At 45.7% G+C, this 20,107-nt stretch overlaps 1 pseudogene; it reads right to left on the reverse strand.

The window, feature by feature from the left end:
• Positions 1-17,099, reverse strand: part of LOC132437667 (ectonucleotide pyrophosphatase/phosphodiesterase family member 7-like) — a 39,712-nt pseudogene extending 22,613 nt beyond the window's left edge.
• Between the last annotated feature and the right edge of the window lie 3,008 nt (positions 17,100-20,107).

Here is a 20,107-nt window from a genome sequence, read left to right on the forward strand (position 1 = left end):
AATTGCAGTTTCTATTCCCTGATTCCCTCTAATTTGGTTCCCATGCTCATGAGTTTGCCTGATAGAGCCTTGCCTTCTGTTTCTTACAACTGTTGCTCCCTGACGTGGCTGAGAGTAGGGCTGTGCCTTATTTATTTTGGTGTTTCCCTGGCACAAAGCAGAGACCTGTGCCCTTAGTAGGCATTCAACAAATGTTTGTTGGATTTAATTGAACAAATTCCATCCCATCCTCTGCCCCATATGTAGGTGGCCAGGTACAAACTGAAGAAATAGGAAGCAGACCTTGATTTAGTCCAAAGTCAACTTGGGAAAAAAATACTGTAGTGGGATGAAAATAAACCTATACCTAATAGTTAAATCATTAAATAAACCTATAAATTAAACCTTTAGTGGAATTAAAATAAAATGCATAACCTAATATACTCAATAAGAGCATCTCCCTTCCCCCCCGCAAACATTTGCTCAATTCCTACGTACTAATTTTCAGGTGGAACAGTAACTATTTGCCAATAGACCATTTGGGCATAGACACACTTTATCATGCATTCAGTTGTTTAACAATATTTTAAGGACCTACTTGTTTCATTCAGTAGTTCCTTTGAACCAACCTACCATATTAAGCTGTAAACATGTCTTCATTTTCCTCCTGATTTGTGGGGTCCAGTGCTTCATTAAGTTCACATTCCCCAAACCAAAGAAGAAAGGTGTTATTAACCAGCTAGTATGAAATCAATGAGGAAGAATAGCTGCTAAATCAAGTCAACCAACCACCTTAAATCAACCCAGTGCTCCAATCTCAAGCAGACAAGCTCATTCAGACCTACAGCCAAGACACTGGTGGAAAAACAGCCCCCACTGGAGCTCAAAACCACACTTACCCAAGTCTACACATTCAGAGTCCCACCCACTGATGATTCACTAGACCTGTAATAAAAGTGCTGGGGATGAGAACAGGTGGCTCAGTGCACCAGTTGAAATTTAAAACCTTACCAACTCCTGCTGCAGACATGAGGCTTGACCCCAACAGGACACCCCACGATGGGAGCCCTCTTCTGGACGGGGAAATAAGACCCTAGTGCCCATTTTACCAAACCGCTCTTGCTCATGTGTAAGTGCAGATGTAAAGTGCTGACTGCTTCTTTTTTGGCATTGCTTTTTAATTATGGCCATCAATAAATCATTCTGTCCTTGAACAAGACTTGAGAATGGCCCTAAGGCAGAGGCACGATTCCTCAGGAACTAGGCCAACAGAGAATGGGTTGCTCACTCCTCACCTCTTCCTTTAATCTGCTGTCAGAAACAGAAACGTTCTCTCTTCAAGAAGCCTTGGAAGCAGACGGAAGCAGACGACTGCACTTGCGTTCCATCTGGGAAGTCTGTTAATACACAGTTCTACCCTTGGCCTGCCTTACCAGCCACTGTCACAGAAACGGGATCTCCCCTCTCTTCTGCATTTTTTTCTGACTTCATTTCCCCCTCTTACTGGTGTAGTGGGCTGAATGGTGCCCCCCACGCCTCCTCAAGGATATGTCCATATTCTTATTCTCAGAACCTGTGAGTGTTGCCTTATTTGGAAACAGGGTCTTTGCAGTTGTAATTCAGTTAAGGATTTTGAGATGAGGAGATTATCCTAGATTATCTGTGTGGGCTCTAAGTGCAAAGATAAGTGTCCTTACAAGAGGCAGAAGAGGAGAAGGCACAGACAGAGAAGGCAATGTGACCACAGAAGCAGAGATTGGAGTTATGTGGCCACAAGCCCAGGAATGCTGGCAGCCATCAGAATTGGAAGAGGCAAGGAAGGCTTCTTCCCTGGAGCCTTCAGAGGGAACACAGCCCACTGACACCTTGATTTTGGACTACTGGCCTCCAGACTTTCTGTTGCTTTAAGCCACCCAGTTTATGGTACTTTGTTACAGCAGCCACAAGAAACGAATACACCTGAGCCCTCAGTCTCCGGTGGTTCCAGTTTCTCCTCTCATTCAAGGCCTTGGAATCCTGAGCAGTCATGATTTTTTGCTCCACTGCTCTGGTGTTTTGGGCCAACCCTTCCTCTGTGTGACGCATGGACCTGCAGCACTGGTATCACCTGGGAGCTTGTTGGAAATGCAGACTCTCAGGCCCCACCCCAGACCCACTGAACCGGAGTCTGCATTTTAACCAGATCTCCAGGTGATTCATATACATGTTCAAAATTGAGAAGCACTGGTAGGAGAAACTCTAAGGTGTCAATCAGATCTTTTCTCCCAAGTATCCTAGTTTCTTCATGTCATATCTGTTAAATATGACATGGAGGTTTTGTAAAAACAGACCAAACTCTTAGGTTAGAACTGCATGCTGATGTGTCATGCATAATATGACATGATGTCTGAAATTTGCTATAAAAGATTCAAGGAAGGAAAGAAGGAAGGAAGGAAGGAAGGAAAGGAAGGAGGAAAGACAGGGCCTTGGGTGAGGACAGTGGAACAAGACTGGCAAAATGTGGACACATTTTTGCAGCTCAGTGCTAGGTACACGGGGCTTCATTGTGCAATTTTCTCTGCTTTTTTCTGCAAGGTGGAAATTTCCCTAGTGAAAAGTTAGGGAATATCCTAGTTTCCCAGCCTTCCTTATTTTCAGTTTTTTTCCATGAATCCATTTTTATCCCTTCATGGAAATGGCTGGTGTTGGAGGGACATCTTTTCTATCTCAGTCTGTGGTTTTCTTTGCTCTGTTTGTTCATGTTTGTGGTTTTGCTGGCTTTCAGGACTTCTTTCAGCAGAAAATTGTTTCTGGGGGAGCAGGATGGGAGCTGATTAAGGTTTATGGCATCTTCTAACTGGGTTTCCAACAACATCTGCTGGGCTTGTGTTGTTACCGGCAGCAGGAATTCAATTTCCTTTCTCTTTCCCTACCTCTCTTACTTCTTTCAGATTTTTTGTTCACTGGCTAGACCATCATGTATGTGACCTTTGGCTCTCTGATTTACATGTGATTTGCATATTACACATCTAGTCCAGAGGTTCTCAATTAGGGGGTGATTTTTACCTCCCAAGGAACATGGGGCAGTGTCTGGAGACATTTTTGATAGGCACAACTAGGAGAGGGATGCTGCTGGAATCTAGTGAGTAGAGGCCAGGGATGCTGCTAAACACTCCACAACACACAGGACAGTCCCCCCAAGGCAAAGAAGGATCTGGCCCCAAATATCAATAGCGGGACGTTGAGAAACCCTGATCTAGTCTTAAAGATCATCCAAGCGCATTTCGCCACACTTTTTTTGCTCTGTCCCATGAAGGAGAGGTGGACTCATGACTGATTACAACATCTCTGAGGAATTTTTACTTCTTATAAGTTGATTTTGAGATAGAATATAAGTGACTGCTCATTTGTGCAAGTTGTGCCCTGCACACCTTCAGGGGACACCATCCACATAGTATTCATGAAAACAACCCTTTCAGAATTGTGAAGCACATGGTCTACACAGCGATAAGTGGTTGCTCCAATTTTGGGGTTGCCCTGGGGGTTCTGGAACTGAGAGAGACTTTATTTCTGGCCACCATGAGCCCTGAGCACGCCAGAGAGTGTCCTTTCAAGAAAAGAGGAAATGTGGAACTTTGAGGACCTCACTTGCATTATTCTAGACCATTGTCTCGTTGTGGAACGTCTCCTTTTCACCCCTGGGCCATATCCATTTGACTAGATCTAAAATTGTCAGATTATAATATCATGGCTTTTGTTTGAGACATGGTGGTGATGGCTTCTTATTTTCAGTCAGTTCCTTGGGGGAGGAAATACAAGCTGCTGCCATAAGACTTCCTATCCACCCACTATTTGCTTGGCAGGATTGCCATAGTTTCAGCAGCATAACTTATTCTTGCTGGTCTTCAGTCACTTTGCAATAAAAACTGTGATTGCAAAAATGTTCATTGTCATTACCAGTGATGGAGCAGTAAGTACAGGCTTCTGGAGAGGGAGAGGGAATTGCGTGACTTAAACTAGCAGAATGAGTTGCTCACCCCCAGAGAATGGCTTTTCATTTTGGCAAGGTCTGAGGGAAATTATGACAGAGTTCAGTGACACAGAGGGACAGTGCTGGGAGGTGTGGTCACTGAATCCACTGGGAGCCTGTGCCCTGTGGGCAGCCCCATGGATGGAGTTGGGGTTTCTTGGGACTCAATAGTACTCTGGGTCATCGACTGCAACTCGCCCCATCCCCACGCTGTTGGGCTCAGGCTGGGTGGTAGATCACTGAGCTTTCTGCCAGTCCTTCTTCCATTGTTCCTCCCTCTGATAACAGTCCCTGACTTTCCACTTGGGACCCACTACCATCCCCCCACAATGGGTGATGTGGTTTGTGTGGGACTTGCCATTCCCCACCCTGACCTGGGGGTGGGCATGTGGTCCCAGCTTGGGTGGTCAGCATCATTCCATCCCCCCACAGAGATTGGTTCTGAGAAGCAAATTGGTCCAATGAGAGTCAATCTTGGGAATTTTGTGGTCACTCTTAGGAAAGAGAAATAGAGAGGAGGAGAGGGAGAAGTAAAGAGAGAGCTTGATTGTTCTGATGATATAATTTGAGGATCTGGATGTAGCCATGCCTGTAACTATCAATTAATTATGTGTTATGGTTTGAACTGTGCTCCTCAAAAAAGATATGTTGGAGTCCTAAACCCCAGAGCCTCAGAATATGACCTTATTTCAAAACAGGGTCATTGTAGAGGTGAGGTCCTACTAGAGTAGGGTGGGCCCCTAATCTGAGTGACTGGTGTTCTTATAATAATATGGTCATGTGAAGACGGAGACACAGGAAGAACTCCATGGTTTGGATGGAGGGTTGGAGGGATGCATCTACAAGCCAAGGAATGCCAAAGATCACCAGCGAACCACAAGAAGCTAGGAAGAGACAAAGGATTCCCTACAGCTTTCAGAGGGAGTATTGCTCTATCAACACCTTGACTTCAAACTTCTGGCCTCTAGACTGTGAGACAATAAATTTCTGTTGTTTTAAGCCACATAGTTTGTGGTGCTTTGTTATGGCAGCCCTAGGAGATTAGTATAAGTACTTTCAAATTAATAATCTTCCTCTTCCTCCTCCTTCTTCAAAATCATCATCATTATCATCGCCTTTATCTAAGCAATAGAGAGGGTCTCCTATGGATGTGGAGACTGTGATGTGGGGTGTCCAGCCTCCATGGTCAGTCAGTGCCCCTCTTGCATCAGCCCCTAGGCCTCCAGGGTTAGACCATAATTCTGGGGCTTTCTGGAGCTCCATGCTGGGGCATCATCCTGTTACCTGTTGCCTTTACACAAAGACTGATGCTCACCCCCTGGTTGTCTGGGCCCCATCCAAGACCTATTCATGGTAGGCAGAATTAAGACGGCCCCAAGATTCCTGCCTCGGTTATATACACCTTGTATAATTCCCTCCCCTTGCACATGGGTGGACCTGTGGCTGGCTTCTAACCAGTGGACATGGAAAAGTTGAAGGGATTTTGCAGATGTAACTAAGGGCCCTAACCAGTTCACTGTGAGTTAATCCAAAGGGAGATTATCCCAGGTGGGCCTGACCTCCTCAGGTGTGCTCTTAGCAGAGGGTCTGGACCCAAGCTGCCATGGGTTCTACAGCTGCAAGGAAATGAAGTCTTCCAACAATTGCGTAAGCTTGGGAGAGGACCCCGAGCCTCAGATGAGACACCACCTCAGCCGGCACCTTGATTGCAGCCTTGTAAGACCCTGAGCAGAGGACTAAATTCAGCTATGCTCGGACTCCTGACGACAGAGAGATAATAAATGGGTGTTGTTCTAAGTTGCAAAGTTTGTGGTTAATTTTTATGCAGCCATAGAAAATGAATATGGCATTCCATTTTAAGGAACTACCAGGTGCTGTGGCCAAGACCCCTGTGTGTGTGTGTTTCTCTGTGTGTGTGTGTGTACATGGAGGTGGGGGATGATGAAGGGTGGGGGATGGAGCCAGGTGGGAAGGAGAAAACTACCTTGGAGGAAGTAATTGCCCTTCTTATGAGAGATAAGAGCAGTTTGAGCAACATGCAGACCTGCCCAGTGCCCAGCCCTGGGAGCTGGAGGGAGAACATCGCCCCCAGTGTCAGGTCTTGGGAGCCTCCACCCTAGACAGAGGCCCCACTTCCACTGTCTTGCAGGTGGTGCTGGGGGCCAAATACTTGGAGGAAAAACATACCCTTTATAAAGATGCAAAGATTTTCTCACGTGAAGAGATGATGAGGTAGGATATTTTGAATTAATAGCTTTATTTTTAAAATCCTCTCTCCTGTATTCTTTCCTTCATTCAAACAGTCAGGATTTTTGTTTTTCATGCTCCGAGGAAAGGATGCCATGGGAGAAAGTGAAGAAAGCAGAGACTCCTTCTGGCTTTGGGGTGTCACACGCTCAGCCCATTGTGGGAGCCATGGGGGAGTTCGGGTGTAGAGGAAGGTTTGGGGGGGACCCAGGGGAGTAAGAGCAAATCTCTCCTGTCTGATTCCCTGAGAGAGGAAGGAAAGAGGTGGAAGGATCCCCAAGAAAGGGGCTGTTTGTCCTTTACTCTGGTGGAACTCCAGAGAGAAGGAAACACCCCCCACAAAAGATCTGTGGGATTTGGGAGCAGAAAGGGTGGGAGCCCGAGCTGTGCGTCAAGCCCTAGAAAGACGGCCAGACCCTGGAGACATGTAAGTGTGTAGCTGGCCACCGTCTACACTGCTTGGCCCAACAAGAGATGCTCAAACAGTATTTGTCAACTGAAAGGATGAATACATTGTAAGCCCTCTACAAATTCTCCGGGAAGACTTTCTTCACCAGCATCAGGAAAGCCGATGAGGGTCCATGTGATTCTAGCTCTGGGGTGAGGGCTCAGCTATTCACCACACCTGACAGCCCCCAGGCATGGAGAGGCCCTGCTGCCCAGATGTGGACCCAGGGGGCCCAGAGTTCTGACCCAATGAGCCAAGTCAGCTAAGCCTTATGCCCAGGGCATGGCCTCTCCCTGCTGTGCTCCCTGCCTGGGACCACCTGGTCCCTAGCCCCTTGGACTCTGTCTAGGACGCTTGGAGGGGTGGTTACGTGGCTTCTCAGACCTGAGCCCTTATGGGAGCTGCCTCCTTGTGCAGCTGAGCTGAGAATCAGGGAAGCAGCATCATTTCCTCACCTCTCCTCTGAGTTAACTTGCTCCAAGGTGTTCGTAAGAACTCCATTTAATTAGTCGTTGGGCCCAGAGAGCCCCTTTTATCATACTTTGTGTCAGGCCTACCCCTGGAACCTGAAGAGGTCTTTGGGTGCTGGCAGCACCAATTTTTACCCATTATTTTTTCTGTTACGGATGATGCTTTTCCAGTGGACTGGAGTCAAACAGAGGTCGGCTTGAGCCCAGCTCATGAAGACAAGTGCTGGTGCTTTTGCTGGTTCTAGGGTGGCATCTGTGTCATTAATACAGCATATTCAGGATGTCTACCCACTGCCTGGGAGCTCTGAGGATGTGCAACATTTAAAGGTATTTGGAATACCTTTGGACTACTTAATTAGAAGGAAGGACACCAGAGGGCTGTAGGCCTGCTAGAGCCAAGGATTGAGGACCAGTGTCTGGAACCGTCCAGGGCTGAGTTCAAATCCTGCTTCTGCCCCTCAGCTGCTGTGGGACCTCAGGAGAGATTTGTACATTCATGGACCTTGGATATCTCAGTTGTTCTGACTTCTTATCACTGTTACAAGAATCGAAGGATATGATGATCGTGGTACTTGCTGAGCATTTTTGTAAGCCAAGTAGTGGTTCAACCACTCAAGACAGGGTTTTTCAGGACTTCCCTGATGGTGCAGTGGTTAAGAATCTGCCTGCCAATGCAGGAGACACAGGTTCAAGCCCTGGTCTGGGAAGATCCCACATGCTGCAGAGCAACTAAGCTTGTGCACCACAACTACTGAGTCTGTGCTCAAGAGCCCACGAGCCACAACTACTGAGCCCTCGTGCTACAACTACTGAAGCCCACGCTCCTAGAGCCCGTGCTCCGCAACAAGAGAAGCCACTGCAATGAGAAGCACGCTCATTGCAATGAAGAGTAACCCCTGCTTGCCTCAACTGGAGAAAGCCTGAGCACAGCAACGAAGACCCAATGCAGCCAATAAATAAATAAATAAAATAAATTTATATATATATTAACAAAAGATGGGTTTTCAGCTGGGGGCCAATTTGTCTCCCAGGCAGCTTTGGGCAGTGTCTGGGGACATTCTTGGGAGGAGGGGGCACTCCTGGCACCTAGAGGATAGAGACCAGGGATGCTGTCCAACATCCCACAGTGCACAGGATGGCCCCCACCACAGAGAACCATCTGGTCCCAAATGTCAGTAGTGCTGAGGCTGCAAAACCCGTTTTAAAGCAGTGACTCTCCACCAACTCAATAAATGGCAGGTCGGTTATAAATAAGGGGGACAGAGGAACATGTTTTTTCTATAAGGGGTGAATTAAAAAGAGTACCTTATATTTATAAATTTTGTTATTTATAGGCAATACATCCACATGGTCCAAGATCTAAAAGGTACACAGGATGTACAATCCAAAGTCTCCCTTCTTCCTCGTCCTCTTCCTGGAGGAATCAGTGTTACCAATTTCTTCTTTTTAGAGGTCCTCTGTGCATCTATAAGCAATTGTATGCACATATATACACACATGTTATACACACACACATATGCATGCTACACATATTCTTTGCATCTTGCTTTTGTCACTTAATCCATCTTGGAGATAACTTCTTACTGGACACAAAAAGCTTCCTCAGTTTTTCTTTTAAAGGTGACAGAGTATGCCATTCTATGCATGTCCAGTATTTTACTTAACCACTCCCCTCTGGATGGATAGTCACGTTGTTTCTATTTTCTTTTACTATAATTTTCTTTTTCTATTTTCTTTCTATTTTACATTACATTACTAATGTAATGAATATCTTTGTATGTACATCATTTTCCACCAAGCAAGTATGTAATGGTAGGATAGAGTCCTACAAGTGGAATTGCCAAATAAGAAAGTTTTGTGCATTTGTAATTGTATGGGATGTTGTCAAATTACGCTCCACTGAAGCTGTACCTGTTTCCATTCCCTGCTGGCAGTGAATGTAGGAGAGGTGTTGGGGGGATTTTGTAATTTAAAAAATTTGCTCTCACTGTTTGTATCTTCTCATCAGAAGCCTTCTGGGAATAAATAAAAGGTGAGTGTGCCTTACCTTACAATATTTTGTGCCCATTGTATTTTCAGCATTCAGGGACCCAGAGTCTGCCCATGGGAGATCTTTTAAGTGTTATGAAGTTAATGCCCCTGGAAAGTGGCGTTCGCTTTCTCCAGAAACGGGCTCTTTAGTTCCTGCTTCCTGGTGCTAATAGTTCCCGAATGACTTGCCTCTCAAAGAGTTTACATGTAGGAAAATCTCTCTCAGCAATCTCTCTCTGAGTGGTTGCTCAGCTTTATTTTTTGGGTTTCTGATTCAAACGCACCTTTGAGAGTCAGGTGGAAGTGATGAAAACCTCTTCCAGCAAAAAGGCACCGGCAGTTTGCCCATCATGTCAGAGGTTCCTAGAGCTGCCCTCGGACCCCAGTGAGTGGCTCTCTGGGTGGGGGTAAGGTTCATGCTACCAGCACCCCTCCTTGCCCTGCGAGAGGGGTCTGCAGAGTCCCAGCTCAGAACTGGGCAGAACCAGTTTTGTGTGGCCAGGGACACCCTTGTTCCTAGACTGGCTTCTCCTTTCCCACTTTCTGACCGAGTGACTGGTCAGTTACTCAGCTTTGCTGAGTCATCGTTTTCTCACCTGTGGCCGGGGACAGTGCTTGCTTTGCAGTATCATACTGGTGATAATGGAGGCAAAGCACCTGGCACAGAGCCCTGCATCAGGCTCACATTTGAGAAATGGAAGCTAATGTTAGTCTTATTGTAGTGGAATCCTTTGCATCCTGACTGCCTCCTTTTCTTATTTTTTTTCCTTTTCTTCCCCCATCCTCAAAGATTTTTATTTAATTGTTATGTGGTAGGGCCAAGTATTTTTATTTTTTAAAAAATTAATTAATTTTTTGGCTGCGTTGGGTCTCTTTTGCTGTGCACAGGCTTTCTCTAGTTGCAACGAGCCGTGGCTACCCTTCCTTGCAGTGCGTGGTCTTCTCATTGTGGTGGCTTCTCTTGTTGCAGAGCATGGGGTCCAGGTGCGCAGGCTCAGCGGTTGTGGCTTGAGGGCTCTAGAGCACGGGCTCAGTAGTTGTGGCACACGGGCTTAGTTGCTCTGAGGTATGCTGGATCTTCCCGGACCAGGGCTCGAACCCGTCTCCCCTGCATTGGCAGGCGGATTCTTAATCACTGCACCACCAGGGAAGTCCCTATTCTCAAATTTTTATTGGAGTGTAGTTGATTTGCAATGTTGTGTTAGTTTCAGCTGTACAGCAAAGTGAATCAATTATACATATACATATATCCACTCTTTTTTTTTTGCGGTACGCGGGCCTCTCCCTGTTGTGGCCTCTCCCTTTGCGGAGCACAGGCTCCAGATGCGCAGGCTCAACGGCCATGGCTCACGGACCCAGCCGCTCCGCAGCACGTGGGATCTTCCTGGACCGGGGCACGAACCCGTGTCCCCTGCATTGGCAGGTGGACTCTCAACCACTGCGCCACCAGGAAAGCCCTTTTTCTTCTTTTTTTTTCAGATTCTTTTCCCATATAGGCCATTACAGAGTATTGAGTAGAGTTCACTGTGCTATACAGCAGGTTCTTATTAGTTATCTGTCTTATGTATAGTAATGTGTAAATGTCTTTCTGTCTCTCTTTTAGATTGGAATCTCTTTATTTGCTTAGTGGCAACTGAGATTCTGGAACAATCACGTTCCTTTCTGTCACAAAGACCTTGTACATGCTGTTCCCTCTGCCTGGAATGCTTTTCCTTCCTCTGGACTCCTGAGGTCTCTTTCACTCGCAACTCAACTGCCCCTTCCTCAGAGAACCCTTCCCTGCCTCTCTGAGTTCAAGTCAATTTGCCCTTGCTGTCTTCTCCTGGAGAAGCTCTTCTCTTTCTTCTTGGTGGCTCTCTGACTTGTAATGACATCTGTTGGTGTGTTTACTTGTCTAATGTCTGTCTGTCTCCCCCGTTGGATAACATGCTTCAGGTGAGCTGGAGATGAGCTTAGGCAAAGGCCCTGAGGCCGGTGGGAGCTGGTTGGAGGCCCAGGCAGGGGACCTTTGTGATCTGGAGGGAAGCTTGTGAGGGGAAGAGAGATGAGAGAGGTCAGGAGAGAGCAGGTCGGGGGCCAGGCCATGGGGACCTTCTGGATCACTGAAAGACAAAATTTGAATTCTCTTCAAAGATCATACGTGTCCCTCCAATGCACCAGTATTAAGCAGGGGAGTAACCTGATCTAACTGATTACTTTAAACTTTAATGTTTTATTATTTTTATAAAATTCTTTTAATGATTTACTTTTTAAAAAGATCACCGGCCACGATGTGAAAGGCGGGGTGGAGGGTAGGGAGGAGGGTAGGGTGGAGGGTAGGCTGGGCCCGGGCTTTGGGGAGATCCCTTAGGAGGCAGCAGCCGTGGTCCCCATTCTGCCTGCAGGCCATGGGTTCTAGAAACAGCCCTGTGCATCCCTTAGTATTCTAAGCTAGTGCTTCTTCCAGGGGGTGACCCCAAGTGGCATTGGCTGCCTCGGTCTCCCCAGAGATGACTGAGAATCAGCTCTGTTTCAGGGAACTACGGATGCGGGGTTTCCGCCCACATCATGGCCTGGCTGCAGGGCGGAGCTTACCTGAGGTGGTGGTGAAGTGAGACGGGGAGGTCATTGTCATGAAGGGCGGTGTGAGGTACTTGGCCTTCACGCCCTCCCGGCCAGGTGGTCCATGTTGGGGGTGTCCACGTCCTGGTCGTAGTCCTAGCGGAACCCATGAAAGGAGATCAGCAGCAGCTTGTGGAAGCTCTTCCTCCTGGGATGGGGTGGCAGCCGGCCCAGCCCAACAGGACAGGCAGCAGCAATGCTAAGGCCCTGGGCCCCGTCATGTCCCCAGTGCCTCACATGCTCACATCGCTAAGTTCACGGCCTGCTCCCACTTTCTCCCTTTTTTTTTTTATCTGCAGTTGATCAAAGTCCACATTGATAATTCTGCTCCAGCTCTGCTGTGGATTAGAACACCTGGAGCGTAATGAGTTGGCACGTTCGACGTGATGGAAAAGTTCTGGAGGTGGATGGTGGTGGCGGCTGCACAGCACTGTGAATGCACTTAATGCCGCTGCACTGTGCACTTTAAAAAGGTAGAAAATGCTAAATATTATGTGTATTTTACCACGATAAAAAAAGACAAACAGTGTGAAATATTTTGGACTCTTACACGAATTCCACTATTGTGAACATTTGGAGAACAAATTAGATTGGAGCTTTCCTTTACTCAATATAGCCTGTTTTTATAGGGAGAACAAATTACTGTTCATTATGACTATGGAAACAGCCACTGTGGATTGAGTGCCCAGAGGGCTGGGAACTGTATATACATCATCTATTCTATCCCATTTAATTTTTTTGAAACCCTAGAAAGATTATTAGTTGAAAATTCCCTATAAGAATTACAAAAAATCATTGTGGTCCAATAACAATAAAATTTACCATTTTTTATAGGTCAGAAACTTGGTTCTGTATAAAGAAAGGAAGAACATCAAAGAAGGAATAAGTAAAGGTAAATGTAAAATTAAAACTTTTGTTTTCCTTCTGTTTAGTTGATCTAACAGGTAATAGTTTGTTCACACTAGTAATAACAAGGTGTTTAATTATGTATATATCATATGTATGTGTATATATGTAAGTAGAGAAATACTTAACGTAAATCTAACAAAATATGTATGAGATCTATATGAGGAAAACTAGAAAACTCTGTTGAATGAAATCAAAGAACTAAGTAAATGGAGAGATGTTTCATGTTCATGGATGGGTAGGCTTAGTATCATCAGAATGTCAGTTCTTCCCAACTTAATCTATAGATTTAATGCAGTCCCAATCAAAATTGCAACATTATTTCATGGCTATTAACAAACTGATTCTAAAGTTTATATGGGGAGGCAAAAGACCATTCTACTCTTGTTTGTATGAGTTCAACTTGCCATTTCTTTTTTCAGGTTCCACATATAACTGGTATCATGCAGTATTTGTCTTTCTCTGGTTTATTTCATTTAGCATAATGCCCTCCATGTTCATTTATGTTGTTGCAAGTGACAAGATTTCCTTCTTTTTTAAGGCTGAATCATATTTCAGTGGTCTCTGTGTGTGTGTGTGTGTGTGTGTATGTGTGTGTGAGAGAGAGAGAGAGAGAGAGAGAGAGAAAGAGAGAGTATCACATTTTCTTTATCTGTTCATCCATTGACAGGCCCTTAGGTTGTTTCCATACCTTAGCTGTTGTGAATAATGCTGCAATAAACATGGGAGTTCAGATCTCTCTTTGAGATTAAAAAAAACACATTTTAATCATTTGCAAGTGGACAAATTTAGTGACATTTAGTACATTCACAGTGCTGTGCAGCCATTACCACTATCTAGTTTCAGACTATTTTCATCACCCAAAAGGAAACTTCATACCCATTAACAGTCACTCCTCATTCCTCCCTCCCCCAGCCCCTAGCAACCACTTATCTCCTTTCTGTCTGTTTGGATTTACCTATTCTGGACATTTCATATAAATGGAATAACATAATATTTGGCCTTTTGTGTCTGGCTTCTTATAATGAGCACCATGTTTTCAAGGTTCATTCATGTTGTAGCATGTGTCAGCACTTCATTCCATTTCATGGCTGAATAGTATTTTTATATATCCATTCACCGGCTGATGGACATTTGGGTTGTTTCCACCTTTTGGCTATTGTGAATAATCTGGCTGTGAACATTTGTGTATGAGCTTTTGTTTCAATACTCTCTGCTTTCCACTTATGTTTTTCAACATATTTATGAGATGGTTTTTACTTTGTAGCTGAATAAACAGCTCAGAGAGGCTGTAGAACCTCTCCAAGGCCACACAGCAGAAGTGAGGCTGGGACTGTAATTTTAATACTTGGCTACACATTTGCTGCACACAGGGGTTTAAATTCCCCAAGGGAACAGGCTTAAGCATCCACCCATCCACCCCACATTTATTGAGCACATACTATGTGTCAGGTGCCAGAGGCACAGAAGTATAGATGTCAAGGTTGCCTGTGGGTGGCTCAGAGTCCAGGGGACAGGCAGACAAATAAGGGGGTCCTGCCAGAGGTGTGAATGGGAGGTGACACAGGAGAACAGGGAGAGGGTCCTAACTTGGAGAAGCCAGGAGGAGGAGGGCTCCCTGGAGGAGGTGGTGCTAGAATTGAGTTTTGCAGGCTGGGAAGAATTAGCCTATTGGAAGCATCTTCACTCAGCCGCTCATCCAGATATGACAGCAGTCTCCTAACAGATATGCCTGTGGCTGCTTTCTACAGGTACATGGATGACATTTACCTTTGCAGCTTTGGAGAGATCTGTGAATTGTATAAAGATGTCACCAGTGGGTTTTCTAGTGACAGGAGGTGACAGTCTGCCTAGGTTTTCAGGTGAAGTTTTCAGAAGGTTTTTATCTTGATGTGGGTGGACTGTGGGCTGGATATCAGACTCAGAGGAGATGACCCATTTCCCTCTTCCTGAAATTGCCTGATAATTCTGTTCCAAGTATTCGCTTAGGTTGAATTTTTGGGGTGAGGACGTGGTGTGTCAGGGGTGCTCCATTTTGTATTTGCATAACTTGGCCTCTCTTATTAATTAGCATGGTGTTTTGCTATAAAAGGGAATTTTGTAGAATTTTGTGATGAGTATGCAGCGAAGCAGTTGAGGGTATTTTGCAGCTTGCAGGTCTGGGCTCACATCTCTTCTCTGGGCTTACATTTTACACTTGGGGCAAATCTCATAACCTCTCTGTGCCTCTGTTTCTTTCTCTGTAAAAAGGAATAATGATATATTTCCTGAGGTTGTGAGGCTCCAATGAGATGATGCATGTTGACAGGAATGCTTACTGCTCATGGGATATCCACATGCACCCCCTCACTTCCCAGTCCCCTTGTAATCGTGGGCCATGTGTTTTGAGTGGAAGCCACATCTATGACTTCCAGCCTGAAGCTTTCAAGGGCTGGTGCATAACCATCTCACCCTCTCATCCCCTGCCACAGTAAGTGTGGAAGCCTTGCATTGAGATGGTAGAGTCTCCATCATCCTGGGTCTCTGAGTGACCAAATAGAGCATAGTCCCCAGCTAACCCGTGGTGGACATGGAATGTGAGAAGTCAGCCTCTGTTGCCAAGCCACTGAGATTTTGGGGTTAATTTGTTGTTGTGGCATAACCTAGTCTATCCTGGCTAATGCAGCAGGTAAGCACTTACATGGGTCCTTAGTACTGGTAAGTGCTCAACAAATGTTAGTTACTTTCAGTACAATAATAAATTGCTACTGATAGTTTCTTTATCTGATCTAATGATGCCAATATGCTATTTTGTGCTTGGACAAATTGGACTTGGCACTCCTTCCGACACGTGGAAAAGACAGATGATTGAGGGCCAATAAAACATCATTATCTTTAGTTTGCATCCCTGGATACCCTTGGTGGCAAAGAACAACGTATGCTACTCTGGGGAAGCCAGGCCTGGAAGGGAGCTGTTGTTACCAGGATCAGGACTGTCCGAGGCCAGGCGTTCTTTGGTCAGGAGAGAACTCTGATTCCCTGGTATGTAGATTCTCCAAGGGAATGTGAATACTGGTACTAAGTAGTTTGGCTCTTTGGGAATTGTATATTAATCACTTAGGCCCTTTTAGGGACAACACATATATATCTCAATATTCTGGAAAAACATAAAAACACATAAAATACATAAAAAACAGCCAGCAGTCATGCAGCAATCCACCATGGCCACTGAAACTTCCCCAAAGTGCAACATTTTGTGTAATCAACAGAGCTTAGTGGAGGTGGCTGGCTAGAGAGAATTCTAATTGTAGTCACTATAATGCTTATGGTCACAACATTGCAGTGTATCTTGGTTTCTCTTTGGTGAGCTCTGGTTTGGAAGGTATAAATCCATCATCTGTTTCAGCAAATATTTATTGAGCACTTTGGATGGGGTGGAAGATGAAATATGGAGGAGAGAGTAAGTCTCTTCCTGGCCATTATGTTTTCAAGCTGTCCTAGTACTCAGCAGTGGGTCATGCAGGCTTGAGGGTACCACAGTTCCAGAAGCACCTCCCACCCATGCCATTCTGGACTAGATTCTTCTTTGCCAGCCCAGTAGAGCCGTCTCTGACTCTTACTTTCTTTTGCATGGCAGTTATATCAGTTACTGGGAATTGTTACAGAAGTGCAGTGCATTTTGTGAAACTTACGGTTGATCAAGAATCCCATTAAACTTTGTTAAGAACTCTACATGTTTATGACATAGTTACTAGAGTGGAGATGGAGAAATTTCCAAACACATTATAGGAATCATCCCAACAGAAGGTAATAGTCAGAACTCTTGGTTGCAAGTGACAGAAACCCACGTCTTACTAGTGTAGGTAAGAAAAGGGACTATGCTTTAGTCTGGTTTGCCCTCAAAGACCTGAGGGACTTCCCTGGTGGCACAGTGGTTAAGAATCCACCTGCCAATGCAGGGAACACAGGTTCGATGCCTGGTCTGGGAAGATCCCACATGCCATGGAGCAACTAAGCCCTTGCGCCACAACTACTGAGCCTGCACTCTAGAGCCCGCGAGCCACAACTACTGAAGCCTGCATGCCTAGAGCCCGTGCTCTGCAACAAGAGAAGCCACTGCAATGAGAAGCCCGCACACTGCAACGAAGAGTAGTCCCTGCTCACCACAGCTAGAGAAAGCCCGCGTGCAGCAATGATGATCCAACACAGCCAAAAATAAATAAATAAAACAAATAAATGTATATATATTAAAAAAGCAGACCCTGAAACAAGGATGGGAGTGCAAGTGGTTTATTTGAGAGGTTACTCCAGGGAGCACCCATAAGGGAGTGGGGAAGTGATTCAAGGAAGGGAAGAAGGCCAACATGGCGAGTTTTAGTCTGGGGTGAATGCAGTACTAGAATGGTGAGTACCAATGGGCTATGGGCATGGCATCTGCAAGAGGCCTTTTGAGGCATGATTTCCCATGTCACTGAAGTCATTCTGCAGAAAGACAGGGATGCAGCTGGGCTGTAGGAACCAGGGACTCACACATTACCAGATCTCTCTCTCCATCTCTGTGTCTGCCTTTGTCTGCATATCACCTCAATTTTCTCTCAGTGGGGACTGGCTTTCTCCATAAGGTGAGGAGTGTGGCCACAAATGCTCCTCTTTGTCTCACTCCAGAGTTCCTGTCATCACAGAGCATGTCTATATTTTCCCAGTTCCAGCTAGGAAAAACAAACCTGAGGGAAGAACTCTGATTGGCCTGTTTGGGTTAGATGCCCATCCCTGAACCAATCAACTGTGGACAGGGGGGCGGAGTCGTGTAAGAACATGGCAGCCCCCACCAGAGCCATGTGACTGGGGTAGGAAAAGGTGCAAGTCTCAACAGAAGGGAGGGGCCCGTAGGCTAAAAAAAAAAAAAGAGATGTCTGTGATGAAAGGAAAGGATTAGGAGATGCATCCTGTTAAACCTGTTACTGATTGGGACTTTGAACATTTTTTTGAATATAAAGTTTCACTGTGGTTCTTCCAGCATGATTTAGCAGAAAGGTAAAATCCTAGCATGAGCTGAACATTTCCTATGGGCAGGCTGTTGCTGTGGATTCAAATACTTATTGATTGATCCAAAGATCAATTACAATGCTTCTCAAGGGATGTAAACTCTGATAGGGTCTGCTTATGATGGGGCTGATATCAAGCAAGAGGAGAACTGGCATGTAGGACACTCTAATTTCTTTCTTCCATTGAGTACTGTCAAGTTTAGGTTCTGGCTGGCAGTGGATGCACCTGGAGGGATGGTTGCATATAAAGGATTGTGTGTGTGTTTATGTGTATGTTTGTTAGGTATTTTCCAAAGATGAGAGCAGCATCCCACAAATGCCCTTTTGCAGTGTGATTGCAAACTCTTCATTAAGAGGTGGAGTTTATTTCCCTCCTCTTGAACCTGGGCTGGCCTATGACTTGCTTGGACCAATAGAATGCGGCTGAAGTGAGGGTGTCTGATGTTTGGTCCTAGGCCTTTAGAGCCCTTGTAGCTTCTTATTTTTGCTCTCTTGGAAGCCAGCACCAAGTAAGCCCTGGATCTTCTGCTGAAGGGGCCATGTGGAGAAGGGCTCTGGAGGATGAGAGGGCACATGAAGAAAAACCAAGCTCCCAGCCACCAGCAGCACCATCTGCCAAGCATGTGTGTGAGACCATGTTGACCTTCCAGCCCAGCTGAGGCTCCAGCTGCATGTAGACACACAAGTGAGCCCACGTGAGACCAGCAGAGGAAATGCCCAGCCATCGCACAGAATCATGAGAAATAACAAATTATTGTGGTTCAAAGCTACTAAGTTTTTTTTATTTTGCGGTATGCGGACCTCTCGCTGTTGTGGCCTCTCCCGTTGCGGAGCACAGGCTCTGGACACGCCGGCTCAGTGGCCACGGCTCACGGGCCCAGCTGCTCCGCCGGCATGTGGGATCCTCCCAGACTGGGGCACGAACCCGTGTCCCCTGCATCGGCAGGCGGACTCTCAACCAATGCGCCACCAGGGAAGCCCGCTACTAAGTTTTGAGTGTAATAGAAATAGCCCACGAGGGTGTGAGCATGTGGGGTACACAATTCCCATCTGCTGAAGATCCATGAGTTCCTAGGATCCAACCCAGAGCCAACTTATGTCCTCAATGTCCTTCTTGTTTGAAACTTTTATGAAAATTTTCTTTAAAGACAATATTTTTAGAGCAGTTTTAGGTTCACAGCAAAATCAAAAGAAGGTACAGAGATTTCCCATATATCCTCTGCCCTGCACATGCACAGCCTCCCCCATTATCAACATCCTCACCAGAGTGGGACATTTGTTACAATTGATGGACCTAACACTGGCACATCATAGTCACCCGAAGTCCATAGTTTTACAGCTCACTCTTAGTGTTGTACATTGTATGGGTTTGGAGAATTCCTATGAAATTTTCACAGATTTGGACCATCCTCAGGGAAATCCCAAAGCTCAGAAATTATTTTGCCTCCTGGAATCTTCCACATGTGGTTGAGCCTTAGCAATTCTTAAGAAGGATCTGAAATGAATGAAAAATTTAAAAAATGTATTCCTGTGGCTTCACTTTGGCAAGGTTCATGTTGAGTGTTCAGCTAAGTGCTCGTGTTAATAAGCCAGATAATGTTTTCCAAGACTGCTATGGCCTCAGGGTTGGCAGGATTAGAATGGCCTCCCGGCATCTCTGACATACCTATAAGGGTTGGATTCAGCTGGAATGGACCCAGGTCTCTTTGGGCTAATATGCTGTTTCCTTAAGGCAAATGCCACGTCACATCCCCTCCTAGAAATCTCCACAAATACAACCCCAGAAACATTGACAGAATATTGCTTTAACTGAAGATTTCAGGAGAACATAGAAGAGGTAATGTCACACATCACATGGTTAAACCTCCATCTTTTGTAAAGTTCCTCACTATATGGCCACGTCATTCTGTCCTTCCTCCCCATAATCTCTCCTCTCTGCTCTCTTTAGCCACAGCCCTTTCTCCAACCACACCGTGCCTTTCAAAACCTCTTCAACTTGCATGCTTCCTTTGGCAAAATCTTTAGCAAACCTGCATGTCTCTGGGGGACCTTAGTCCACTTGACACATATGGACATCCAACGACATCATCTTCACTGCTCCAGGCAGCCCTTCTGGTGCGGATTCCATGCCTGCTGGAGAGCTCATCCTATCTTCAGCTGAACTCTTGTCTTGTAACTTCAAATCTGTTCTCCTTGTTTGATATCTTGGGCCATGCTAAACAAATCGAATTCCTCTTTCTTACAATAGATATTTGGAATACAGCCATATTTCCTCTCTTCCCCTCTTTCCCTCCCTTCCTCCCTCCCTCATTCCCTTTTCTTTCCAGAGCGGGGATTGGCAGACCTTTTCTCTGATGAGCCAGATAGACCTTGTGTCCCTGACGGTCTCTGT

This window comes from Delphinus delphis, chromosome 15 (assembly GCF_949987515.2).
Source record: "Delphinus delphis chromosome 15, mDelDel1.2, whole genome shotgun sequence".
NCBI lineage: Eukaryota > Metazoa > Chordata > Mammalia > Artiodactyla > Delphinidae > Delphinus > Delphinus delphis.